Genomic DNA, 12,550 nt, shown 5'->3' with positions numbered 1-12,550 from the left:
TATTTGTTAATCACTTACTGTGAGTCAAGCACCGTCATAAGCACTAGGGTCTTGTCCTGTCTTATGCTGTCTAGTCATCTCCGACCCATGGCGACACCACAAACACAACTCTCCCAGAATGCCCCACCTCCATCTGCAATCGTTCTGGTAGTGGATCCAGAGAGTTTTCTTGGTAAAAATCTGGAAGTGATTTACCATTGCTGCCTTCCTCGTGGTAAACCTGAGGCTCTGCCCTCGACTCTCTTCCCTGCCACTGCTGCCCAGCACGGGAGAGTTTTGACTTGTAGCAGATTGCCTTCCACTCGCTAGCCACTGGCAAAGCTAGGAATGGAATGGGTAGGCCTCTGCCTTACTGTCCCTCCCATAGCCAAGATTGGTAAAGGACTAGAAACTATCCAGGTTCGACCCTGAAAGGTGAACAGACCAAATATGGGGGTTTAAAGTCAAAGAGGACACAGGGATGGAGTCGGGCAGTTTGCAGTGAACGGATGAATCTCTGAGCAAAATAAATCCGTGTTGAAAATTGTAGAAATTCCAAGTGAAGAATACTTCCGCTAGCAGACCTGGTGTATGAATCACATTACGCCTAAGTATTATTCAATGAAAAAGATGAGAGGTAAAAATAATAAACTGAGAATGGGTAGAAGCATTGACCATATGCTTAAACCTTATGCTGGATTTAAATATAATGTATTATTGTAGCAGCATTTTCTTGGCCCACTGTTTTTGTTTACCTCCAGGCAGATTCTGTGTTCTTTGGGTTTTGGGTCAGGCGATAGATCTAACGTCTTCAATAGTGCAACACTTTCGCTGTGCAATTGAAATGACTTAGAACCCTGTGTGGATGTCCTTGCTTACCCCAATTAATCTTTCTCTCTCTAGTTCTCCTTTTTAAACAGATTACAAGATTTATTCATATTTCCTCTCTTCCACAGGGCTATTTTCATTCTCCACTGATCAATGCTCATAAAGAAAGTGCAGGACTGAAAAGCATTAAATAGCAATGTTAAACCACTGAACCATTTTGGATCTTTATTCGTTCAATCATATGTATTGAGTTCTTACTATTTACCAGGCACTGTACTAAGTGTTTTAAAGAGGGAGTCAACTATAGCACAGGCATAGAACCCAGGCCTGGGAGGCGTAAGGACCTGGCTTCTAATGCTGGCTCCACCACGTATATGCTGGATGACCTTGAGCTAGTCATTTAACTTCTCTGTGCCTCAGCTACCTCATCTGTACAATGGGGATGAAGACTGCGAGCCCCATGTGGGACATGGACTGTGTCCAACCTGATTAGCTTGTATCTACCTCAGCATTTAATAAAGTGCCTGGCACATAGTAGGAGCTTAACAAATACCCTAAAACAAATAAACCAAATGTTAGAAGTCTTACCCTCCTGGCTCCACAAGGAATTCCAGTGTCAATATTACAGGAGTTTCCACTGCTCTGAGGGGTGTTGAGAAGCAGCATAATCTAGTGGCAAGATTACAGGCTTGCTAATAATAATAATAATAATGGCATTTATTAAGTGCTTACTATGCGCAAAGCACTGTTCTAAGTGCTGGGGAGGTTACAAGGTGATCAGGTTGTCCCACAGGGGGGCTCACAGTCTTCATCCCCATTTTACAGATGAGGTAACTGAGGCACAAAGTGAAGTGACTTGCCCCAAGTCACACCGATGACAAGTGGAGGAGCTGGGATTTGAACCTATGACCTCTGATTCCAAAGTCTGTGCTCTTTCCACTGAGCCACACTGCTTCTCTAAGAATGTCAGCAGTCTGGACTCCTGGGTTCTCAGCCCTACAGAATTTATGTACAGACACAAAATTTATGCATTTGCATCCATGTCTGTTTCCCCCTCTAGACTTTAAACTTGCTTTGGCCAGGGAACGTGTCTACCAACTCTGTTATATTGTACTCTCCTATGCACTTAGTACAATGCTCTCCACACAGTAAGCACTCAATAAATAAGACTGATCGATGAAGTGATTGATTCTATTCCCAGCTCCCTCACTTGCCTGCTGTGTGGCCTTGGGAAAGTCACTTATCTTTTCTGTGCCTCAGTTTCCTCATCTGTAAAATGGGGACTTAATGCCAGTTCCCCTTCTTACTTAGGCTATGAGTCCCACGTGGGCCAGGGACTGTGTCCAACCTGATTAACCTCCCCAGTGCTAAGCACAGTGTTTGACACATATGGATCTCCTAATACAGAGGGTGATCTCCGGAACATCGGCTGTCTGATAGCTAGATAATGAGAGGTGCACCGACTCACAGATATTCCCAAACAGCAACACTGGGGTCATTAAAAAAATTATTTCCCCAATTTCCATTGAGGGAAGTAGGACCACATTTATGGAATGAGAGGTAGCAGCCCAATGTGTGCACTGGATAAATCCATTCTATAATGGAGCTGAAGATAAGCTCCCTGCAAATTATGGGCTCAAAGAGAGAAATGTTATAATAATAATGGTATTTGTTAAGCCCTTATTATGTGCCAGGCACTGTACTAAGGGCTGAGGTGGATACAAGCAATTTGGGTTGGACACAATCCCTGTCCTGCATGGAGCTCACTGTCTTAATCCCCATTTACAGATGGGGTAACTGAGGCAGAGAGGAGTGAAGTGACTTGCCCAAGGTCACTCGGCAGATAAGTGACAGAGGAGGCATTAGAACCCAGGTCCTTCAGTCTCCCAGGTCCGTCCTCTAACCATTAGGCCTCAATGCTTCTCAACTTGATTGTATTTTACTTTCCCAAGTTCTTAGTACAGTGCTCTGCATACAGTAAGTGCTCAGTACCATTGATGATGATGGCGGTGAATATCTGTCTCCCACTCTGGGCTGTCAGGTCACTGTGGGAAGGAAACCTGTCTACCAACTCCATTGAATTGTACTCTCCCAGGAACTTGGCACAGTGCTCTGGTCATAGCAAACGTCCAGTAAATACCATTGACTGGTTGATTGATGCAATAACTACATAACTGGTTCACATGGTATATACAAACATTTGGTTCATTGAGAGATCCATAACATTCCATAGTTTCAGGCATACCTTTTCAACTCCTTCACAAGTGCTGTTTGTAGACATTCACTTGGTTTGGGAATTTCTGTATCATTTGTAGATTCAGAGAGCTGGAAGATATGCAAGTTGCTCTGACCTTTCTAAGTTTTGGCCTCACCCCCATCACATGGATATCCCTTCATTTGTCTCCCAACATATTGATGAATGAAATTTAATCCTCTCTCTGGAACTGCTACTTGGTCTCTTAGCCTGATGCAGGAAAAACTGCTCTTGCCAAATGATTTTCTGAAGTTTGGCACTGCGTTTTCTACTTCTCATTTGCTGATCCTAAACCTCCACTTTCAGAAAATAATACCAAGCGCCTTCCTCCCACTGAAAGCCCTAAGAAATAATTTACTAGGCATCAGAGTGACCCATTCCCTGCCCAGTTTTGAAAAAATAAACCTTGTTCTTTGACTCAGCACTTTTGAAGGGCTTTGCCATTAGCAGAACAGGGCAATGAATGTTTGACCCATTTGAGAAAACCTTCTCTGGGAACCAGCAACCTATAGAAATTCTCTACAGCTTGTGCAAGGCCGTGACAGATCTTGTTTTTAACATCTCCCTGCCAAGAGGATTTTTAATCTCTTTTTAGCTCATTGCGAATTAATGGAGTGTGGACTGTTTTCCTTTGGGAGGAAAATTAACAGTTTCCCCTTTGCTTCTGAAGGATCGTGCTGTTAAATTATGATTTCTTAAACGACAAACAACAGATTAGCAAGGGTTTATTAATAATCTGTTAAATGCTGTAGGCTAGCTGACTTGATTCTCCATTGGTAATGGAACCCTCTGCTCTATCATGGACATAAAAAAAATGCTGATTATTTTCAACTACACTAATATTGATTTATGGAGCCTTTACTACACGGTAACCTATTTCTGGAAATTCAGCCAGAGCTTCCAATTGAATTAGAAAGGAATTTCTCTTAATTGGGAAGAGTGATCCAAAAGGACACAGCGGGAAGATACATTTCTTTTGAGGCAATTATCCCATCGCAAATGACCAGCAAACCTGAATGGCAAATGGGAGAGAAGCGGTTCAGCAAAATGGAAAGGGCATTCGATAATCTTCCGTACGATAATAATAATTGTGATATTTGTTAAGTGCTAATTTTTTTATGGTATCTGTTAAGCAATTACTAGGTGTCAGGCACTGTTCTAAACTCTAGGGTAGATCCAAACTAATCAAGATTGACACAGTCCATGTCTCCCATGGGGCTCACGGTATTGGTCTCCATTTTCCAGATGAGGAAACTGAGGCACAGTGCAGTTCAGTGGCCTGCCCAAGGCCACCCAGCAGGCAGATGTTGGAGCTGGGCTTTAGAACCCAGGTCCTCTGAATCCCAGGATCCTGCTCTTACCACTGGGCAACACTGTTTCTCTCGTACTGCTAGTGGTTTGCCCAGCATCACTTGCATTCTCCCTCTCTTTTTATGGCCTTTATTATGCACTCACTGTGTTCCAGGCACTGTACTAAGCAATGAGGTGGATACAAGCTAATCAGGTTGGACACAGTCCCTGTCTCACATGGGGCTCACAATCTGAATCCCCATCTTACAGACGAAGTAACAGGCCCAGAGAATAACAACGATGGTATTTGTGTGAGCCCACTGTTGGGTAGGGACTATCTCTATATGTTGCCAACTTATACTTCCCAAGCGCTTAGTACAGTGCTCTGCACACAGTAAGCGCTCAATAAATATGATTGATTGATTAAGCACTTACTATGTGCTAAGCACTCTTCTAAGTGCTGGGGTAGATACAAGGTTAACAGGTTCCCACGTGGGGCTCAAGTCTTCATCCCCATTTGACAGATGCAGTAACTGAGGCCCTGAGAAGAGAAGTGACTTGCCCAAGGTCACACAGCAGAGAAGTGGCAGAGTTGGCATTAGAACCCAGGTCCTTCTGATTCTCTACCAGTCATGTTCCTAACAATAATAATAATTATGGTATTTGTTAAGCACTTTCTATGATGTCACACACTGTAGTAAATGCTGTGGGGAATACGAGCAATTTGGGTTGGACACGGTCCTTTGTCCCACGTGGCGCTCACAGTCTCAATCCCCATTATACAGATGAGGTAACTGAGGCCCAGAGAAGTGAAATGACTTGCCCGAGGTCACACAAGAGACAAGTAGTGGAGCCAGGATTGCAACCCATGACCTTCTGACTTCCAGGCCCGTGCTCTACCTATTACACCGTACTGGAAGAGTGGATATGAAGCAGTGATTAAAAGGGCAGAGGGTACAGTAAGATAGAAGGGGCACAAAAGAATTTTCTGTGCAAGAATAACTTCTGCTTCTCTACTTCAGAAGCAGCATGGTGTAGTGGATAGAGCCCAAGCCTGGGAGTCAGAAGGTAGTGAGTTCTAATCTCGACTCCACCACTTGTCTGCTGTGTAACCTTGGGCAAGTCACTTTACTTCTCTGGGCTTCAGTTACCTCATCTGTAAAATGGGGATTGAGACTGTGAGCCCCAAGTGGGGCAGGGACTGCGTCCAACCCAATTTCCTTATACCCACCCCAGCGCTTAGTACAGTGCGTGGCACATACTAAGCGCTTAACAAAAACCATCATTATTATTATTTCTTCCACAGTGCATGCGACAAAGATGTAGCCCTGTGACCTAGCGGGCGGTTGCCAGGGTAACCATCTCTGCTGCTATATCCACTCACACGCTTCACTCCTCTCAAGCCAACCGGCTACGTCTCCGCCATGTCTTCCTCGCTGCTGACTGCTGACCGCTCGCTCCATCCTACCTGGAATTCCCTTCATATCCACCAGGTCATTTCTCTCCCCATCTCTAAAGTGCTTTTAAAATCGCACCTCCTCCAGGGGGCCTTCCCTGATTAATGGAACGATACAACAGAATTAGTAGACAAGCTCCCCACCCATAATGAACCCCCTGCCTAGATACTGTCAATGTACCCCCACACATGGTCGCTTCCATCTATCAGCATTTTGAGTGTATGCCTGCTGTGTTAGAATGGAAACTCCTTAAGGGCAGGGATTATATCTACCCACTCCATTAATTCCTGATTAATTCCCTGATTAATCGCTCATCTCCATGCTCTATTTCCATTTATTATCATTATGATTATATTTCTCAAGCACTTACTATGTGTCAGACACTGAACTAAGCATTGGGGTAGAAACAAGATAATCTAGGAGAAAACCAACCTCTTCTCAAATGGCTCACATTCCGAGTAGGAGAGAGTAGGATTAGTTTTAACACTCTTGCACTTAAATGACATCTAAGCTTTTGAGTGCTCCGGTCGCATTTGTTCAATCAATCAGTGGTATTTATTGAGTGCTTACTATGGGCTGTACACTGTACTATGTGCTTGGGAGAGCACAAAACAACAGAATTAGCAGGCAAGCTCCCCCTCCATAATGAACCTCCAGCCTAGATATTGTTAATAGATCTAGGTTGGTTGTTAGATATATTAGTAAGTTAGTTATATATTAGTTATTAGCCAGTTATATTAGACTTGATTGCTTCCATCTGCCAGTATTTTAAGTGTATGTCTGCAGTGTTAGATTGTAAACTCTTTAAGAGCAGGGATTATATCTACCAACTCCATTATATTCTCTCAGGTGCTTATCTTATTTTTTATGGAATTTGTTAAGCGCTTACTATGTGCCAGGCACAGTTCTACGTTCTGGGGCAGTTGCAAAGTTGGACACAGTCCACATCCTGCATGGGGCTCACAGTCTCAATGCCCATTTTACAGATGAGGCAACTGAGGCAGCGAGAAGTTAAGTGACTTGCCCAAGATCACCCAGCACAGAGTAGGCACTCACAAAAAACTAGTGATTGATTTTGAGAGCGGAAACTTTCATAAAGTTTTGACCCATGCCAAGCATATTGTGTCTCCTCAAGCTGGCTAAAAAATGAAAATGAGCTCTATCTTCTGATTTCTTCCAACTCTCATTCATCTTCCATGAAATTCCCTTGCTTTTATTTTCATCTTGTGTCTCTAAAGCCACACTCTACCTGATTATTTATGCAAATGGCTCTCAGACCACATACCTCTAATTGGATTTTCCCCAATGATGCTTCCATATTTGAATATTATCTCTTCTAACCAAATTGATTGACTAAAACTGGATTATTAATGGTTGATTTAGGCTGCGTTTTTGCCATCATTGGATTGAATTATTTCAGAGTACAAACAGGGCTTTCAGCCTGGCTGATCAAAAGGAATCTGCTTCAGATGAGCAAAGGTGATAATAGATATCTACTAATTGTATTCATTCCAAAGCAGAAAGGCAGTAAAACCAATCTATACCTGGCAACTTTATGCATATTAGAGCAGCCAGGTCTAGTGGAAAGAGCCCTGGGTTCTAATCCCATCTCTACCACTTGTCTGCTGTTTGACTTTATTCATTCATTCAATCATATTCACTGAGCGCTTCCTGTGTGCAAAGCACTGTACTAAGTGCTTGGGAGAGTACAATGTAACAACAGGCACATTCCTGCCCACAACGAGCTCCAAGTCTGTAGGCAAGTCGCTACTCTGTGCCTCAGTTTCCTCAACTTAAAAATGGAGATTCAATACCGGTTCTCCCTCTCTTCCAGACAATGAGCCCTATGTGGGGCATGGACTGGGCCTGACCTGATTCTCTTGTATCTCTCCTAGTGTTTAGAACAGTGTTTGGCACATAGTAAAGAGCTTTAATGAACACTTCAATGATTATTCCGCTTTCAAAGTACAGGCCCCCACATGCTGGATGTCTCACTATGGCTTAGCCAGTCTGAAGCTGGAACCAGGAGACCAAACATTCCTAGAAGCGAGGGTGCCTCTATGCCCTTATCATAAATGAAAGTTTAAATCTTTATGGTTCCCCTAATCAGAATCCCAGGTCAGCTACAGCATTAATGCGGAAACTCATCTTAAAACATAGATTGCTCTCCTGCACAAATTCAGATTGAGACCATCACTTCACCTTGGCCAAGATCAACATTTTCAATGTATTTGGGAAACAGGGTTTTCTCTCATATCTTTATTCTTAAATTATAGCCCTAAAATGCACATATACACCACATATACATGGATAAATAGATATGTATATCTATACATGTAAAGATATGTACAGATATGTATATATGGCCACATTTATTGGGAAAAGTAGATGAATTAGGACTACTTTAGCCCAAAGACGATCAATCAATCAGTGGTATTTATTGAGCACTTACTGTTTGGAGAGCACTGTACTAAGTGCTTAGGAGAGGACAGTAGAATTGATAGACAGGATCGTTGTCCTCAAGGAACTGACAGTCTAGTGAGGGAGGTAGACATTAAAATTAATTACAGATAAAGGAAGCAGTAGAGTAATAATAATAATGATGGTATCTGTTAAGTGCTTACTATGTGACAAGCACTGCTCTAAGCACTGGTGGACATATGTTGTGGTGGCAGGGTGACTATCAAAATACTTAGTGAGAATGGATCTAAGTGTATAAGATGACAGTTGTCGCTCCATTTCTAACTGCTACATGCTAGGCCAATCAGTCTTCTGCTACTCTTTCTCTGTGGTTTAAATCTGTGCCTCATCACTGAGATCTTCTTTCACTAGGTCTTCCTCTGAATTTATGCTTCCCCCCTTCTGTTAACCATACAGCAACTATTTAGGCATCCAGTTGCCATCCATTTTCCTCCTACAAACATATAATGCCTCAAACATCGCTTTGGTCCTGGTGACTTGAGCCCCCAGAGGGATAGTGGAAAAGGGACTGTCCTTCCTGATGACCTTGTCTCTCCGCCCCATGCTGAGTACAGTGTTTGGCACATAGCAAACACCTAGCAAATTCCACAGTTGTTATTATGGTATTATTCTTATTATCACCCCATTGTCTTACCATTTGGTGTTAACTCTGGTGCTTAGGTGTCATGATGAGGTCATGGGTTCTAATCCCGGCTCTTCCCCTTATCGGCTGTGTGACTTTGGGCAAGTCACTTAACTTCTCTGTGCCTCAGTCACCTCATCTGTAAAATGGGGATTAAGATTGTAAACCCCACATGGGACAACCTGATCACCCTGTATCCACCCAGCACTTAGAACAGTGCTTTGCACACAGCAAGTGCTTAACAAACACCATTATTATTATTATTATTATTATTAATAGATATCTACTAATTGCAAGTCAGATGAAGCATTGTGGTACCTTCTGCTCTCACAATTAAAAAGGAGGTTGGGTCCAGGGGTTTGCTCCATTCATTCATTCTTTCAATCATATTTATTGAATGCTTACTGTGTGCAAAGCACTGTACTAAGCACTTGGGAAGTACAAATTGGCAACATATAGAGATGGTCCCTAACCAACAATGGGCTCACAGTCAGAGACTGGTACTTTTGTCTGACCCATGATGCTACATTCCTAACACCTTCTTCACTCTAGCATGTCTTTTGAGAGACTGACTGTAAAAAAGAGACAGGAAGACACAAAGATTTATAGTTACAGAGAGAGGAAGAGAGAGGAGGAAGAGAGAGAAGGAAGAGAGAGAAAGGTGGAAGAGAGGGGGGAGAGAAAGAGAAGATAAGAGAAAGGGAGAGTGAAAGAGGAAGGAAGGGGGAGAGGAAGAGAGAGGGAGACAGTGGGAGAAGGAAAGAGGAAGAGAGGGAGAGGAAGAAAGGGAGAGAGGAGAGGGAGAAAAAGGGAGAGGGAAAGAGGGAGAGAGAGAGGAAGAAGGAGAGAGAGGGAGAGGCAAAGAGGAAGAGAGAGAGGAAGAAAGGGAGAGGAGAAGAGGAGATAGAGGAGGAGAGAGAAAAAGGAAGAGAGAGAGGAAGAAAGGAAGAGAGATGAGGGAGAGAGATACAGAGAGGGACGGAGAGGGAAAGAGGGAGAGAGAGAGAAAGGGAAAGGAGGGAAAGCAAGAGAGGGAGGGAGAAGAGGAGAGAGAGGACAAGGGAAAGAGAAAGAGAATCAATCAATCAATCACACATTTATTGAGCACTTACTATGTGCAGAGCACTGAACTAAGTGCTTGGGAGAATACAACAGAGTTAGTAGAGACGCTTCCTGGCACTTGTACTTCCCAAGCGCTTAGTACAGTGCTCTGCACACAGTAAGCACTCAGTAAATACGATTGAATGAATGAATGAACGAAGAGCTTACAGTCTAGAGGAGGAGACAGACATTAATACAAATAAATAAATTACAGATATGTACAGAAGTGCTGTGAGGCCGAGGATAAGGTGAATAACAAGTGCGTAAACAGTACAGATCCTAGCGCATAGGTGAGGCAGAAAGGAGAGGGAGTAGAGCAAAAGTGGGATTAACTGGGGAAGGCCTGGGAGATGTGATTTTAATAAGGCTGTGAAGGTGGGAAGAGTGAAGATACAGTCTTCAAGGCTGTAAATTCATTGTGGGCAGGGAATGTGTCTGTTTATTGTTATACCGTACTCACCTAAGTGCTTAGTACAATGCTTTGCACATAATAAGCCTCAATAAATGATTGAATGAATGAACATATCCCTCTCCATAGCATCCTTCCCCCATTATCCCTCTCCTTCCCACAATCAACAATCAATCGATCGATCAATCATTCATTCACTGTCACATTTACTGAGTGCTTACTTTGCGCAGAGCACTGTACTAAGCGCTTGGGAGAGGATGCATTCCCTGCCACAGTGAGCTCACATTCTGGAGCAAGAGACAGACATGAAAATAAATAAATTGCAGATACATAAGTGCTGTAAACTGGAAGAGGGGGTGAACAAAGGGAGCTAGTCAAGTCTATGCAGATGGGAGTAGGAGAAGAAGAAAGGGGGGCTTAGTCAGGGAAGGCCTCTTGGAGGAGACGTCCCTTCCAGAAGGCTTTGAAGTGGGGGAGCGTCGTTATGTGTAGGATTTGAGGAGGGAGGGCGTTCCGGGCCAGAGGCAGGATCAATCAATCAATCAATCAATTGTATTTATTGAGCGCTTACTGTGTGCAGAGCACTGTACTAAGCGCTTGGGAAGTACAAATTGGCAACATATTGGGACAGTCCCTACCCAACAGTGGGCTCACAGTCTAAAAGGGGGAGACAGAGAACAAAACCAAACATACTAACAAAATAAAATAAATAGAATAGATATGTACAAGTAAAATAAATAGAGTAATGAATATGTACAAACATATATACATATATACAGGTGCTGTGGGGAAGGGAAGGAGGTAAGATGGGGGGATGGAGAGGGGGACGAGGGGGAGATAAAGGAATGTGGGCAATATAGACGAGATGGAGGCCCAGGGAAGGTGTCCTCCTCCCTCTTCTTCTCCACTTTGACGGTGACATTAGTAGGATTAAGAGGAACAACAGCAAACCTCTTGACAGAAGAAGTGCTATAGCTACCTCTTGACGTGAGGTGATTTCTTAGCTTTATGGCCTTTGGTCAATTTCCCAACCACTGGCCATAAGGCAATCCAGCTTCCTCACTTAGAAAGTGAAGTCACTGGTATGAGAATTCTGAGAACTTTGCCCGAAAACCGCCCTTGAAGGTAATGAAGGGCTGAGGTCTAGAGAACAATAAGTCAGTACTTGTTGCATTACTAAGGTTATTGATTATTGTTCATTTCTTCCATCTGTGATGTGTGGTTGCATTTTTGCTGGTTTTTAGGTACAAAACTAAGATTTATGACAGGACTCTGCCTACATCTTCCAAACTTCCTTCCAGAACATTGAGACGACAACCTTTTCCAATCTTAAATCAGACTACATTGTTCAAAGCCTTTTTGATTTTACTATGTTATTAAACAGAGGTTCGGTGCTTCCAAAATACCATTCTCTCAGACTTTTAGCAATTTTATATTAAGGGGGAGCAAAAACAATTCTGCTGAGATCTGACATGATTTTTTTTTCTGAAGAAGTCAGAAGATACAATGGCAAGCATATTTGATTTATTTCACAAACTAAAATAATGGTAGTGAATGAGCCTGAAGTTTCCATTTGTCAATTTTATGAAATAACTGCTCAGAGATTTCTAAGTGGAAGAGGAAAACATCATTTCCCTCCACTAGTCCTGAAAGAAACTCAGTGCACTCCTGACAGATCTCCTGCATCTTTGCTCCAGATTTTCCTCATAAAAGAGTCTATTTCCCAGCCAGGGCTTAAAAATCCTGCCCTACAGTGAAAAAGTAAATAATAATAGTAATGAAAATATTTTTGTGGATTGAACATGATAGAAAAAAATATTTCAAAATAAGAACATAATGTTTCAGTCACATTCCCATCATTTACTTAATGAGAAAATAGAACAGCTCCAGAGTAGTGTTAGCCTGCATTACTGTTACTTGGTTGGGGCACAGATTGATTTTTTTTCCCATGTTGTAGGTGGCAGCATGATGTAATAGATAGAGCACAGGCCTGGGAGTCAGACGTTCATGGGTTCTGATCCTGGCTCTGCCCCTTGTCTGCTGTGTGACCTTGGGCAAGTCACTTCACTTCTTGTGCCTCAGTTACCTCATCTGGAAAATGGGGATTTAGCCTGTGAGCCCCTTGTGGG

General features: G+C 42.9%; 1 non-coding gene across 1 annotated transcript; it reads right to left on the bottom strand.

Moving 5' to 3' along the window:
* Positions 1-279: 279 nt before the first annotated feature.
* Positions 280-417, bottom strand: LOC119940479. The gene has a single exon (XR_005454957.1). It is a non-coding gene; the product is annotated as a small nucleolar RNA SNORA7 (small nucleolar RNA).
* Positions 418-12,550: the final 12,133 nt, after the last annotated feature.

The sequence above is a fragment of the Tachyglossus aculeatus genome, chromosome 18 (genome assembly GCF_015852505.1).
Source record: "Tachyglossus aculeatus isolate mTacAcu1 chromosome 18, mTacAcu1.pri, whole genome shotgun sequence".
Taxonomy (NCBI): Eukaryota; Metazoa; Chordata; class Mammalia; order Monotremata; family Tachyglossidae; genus Tachyglossus; species Tachyglossus aculeatus.
This window is presented reverse-complemented; position numbering and strand designations above follow the sequence as displayed.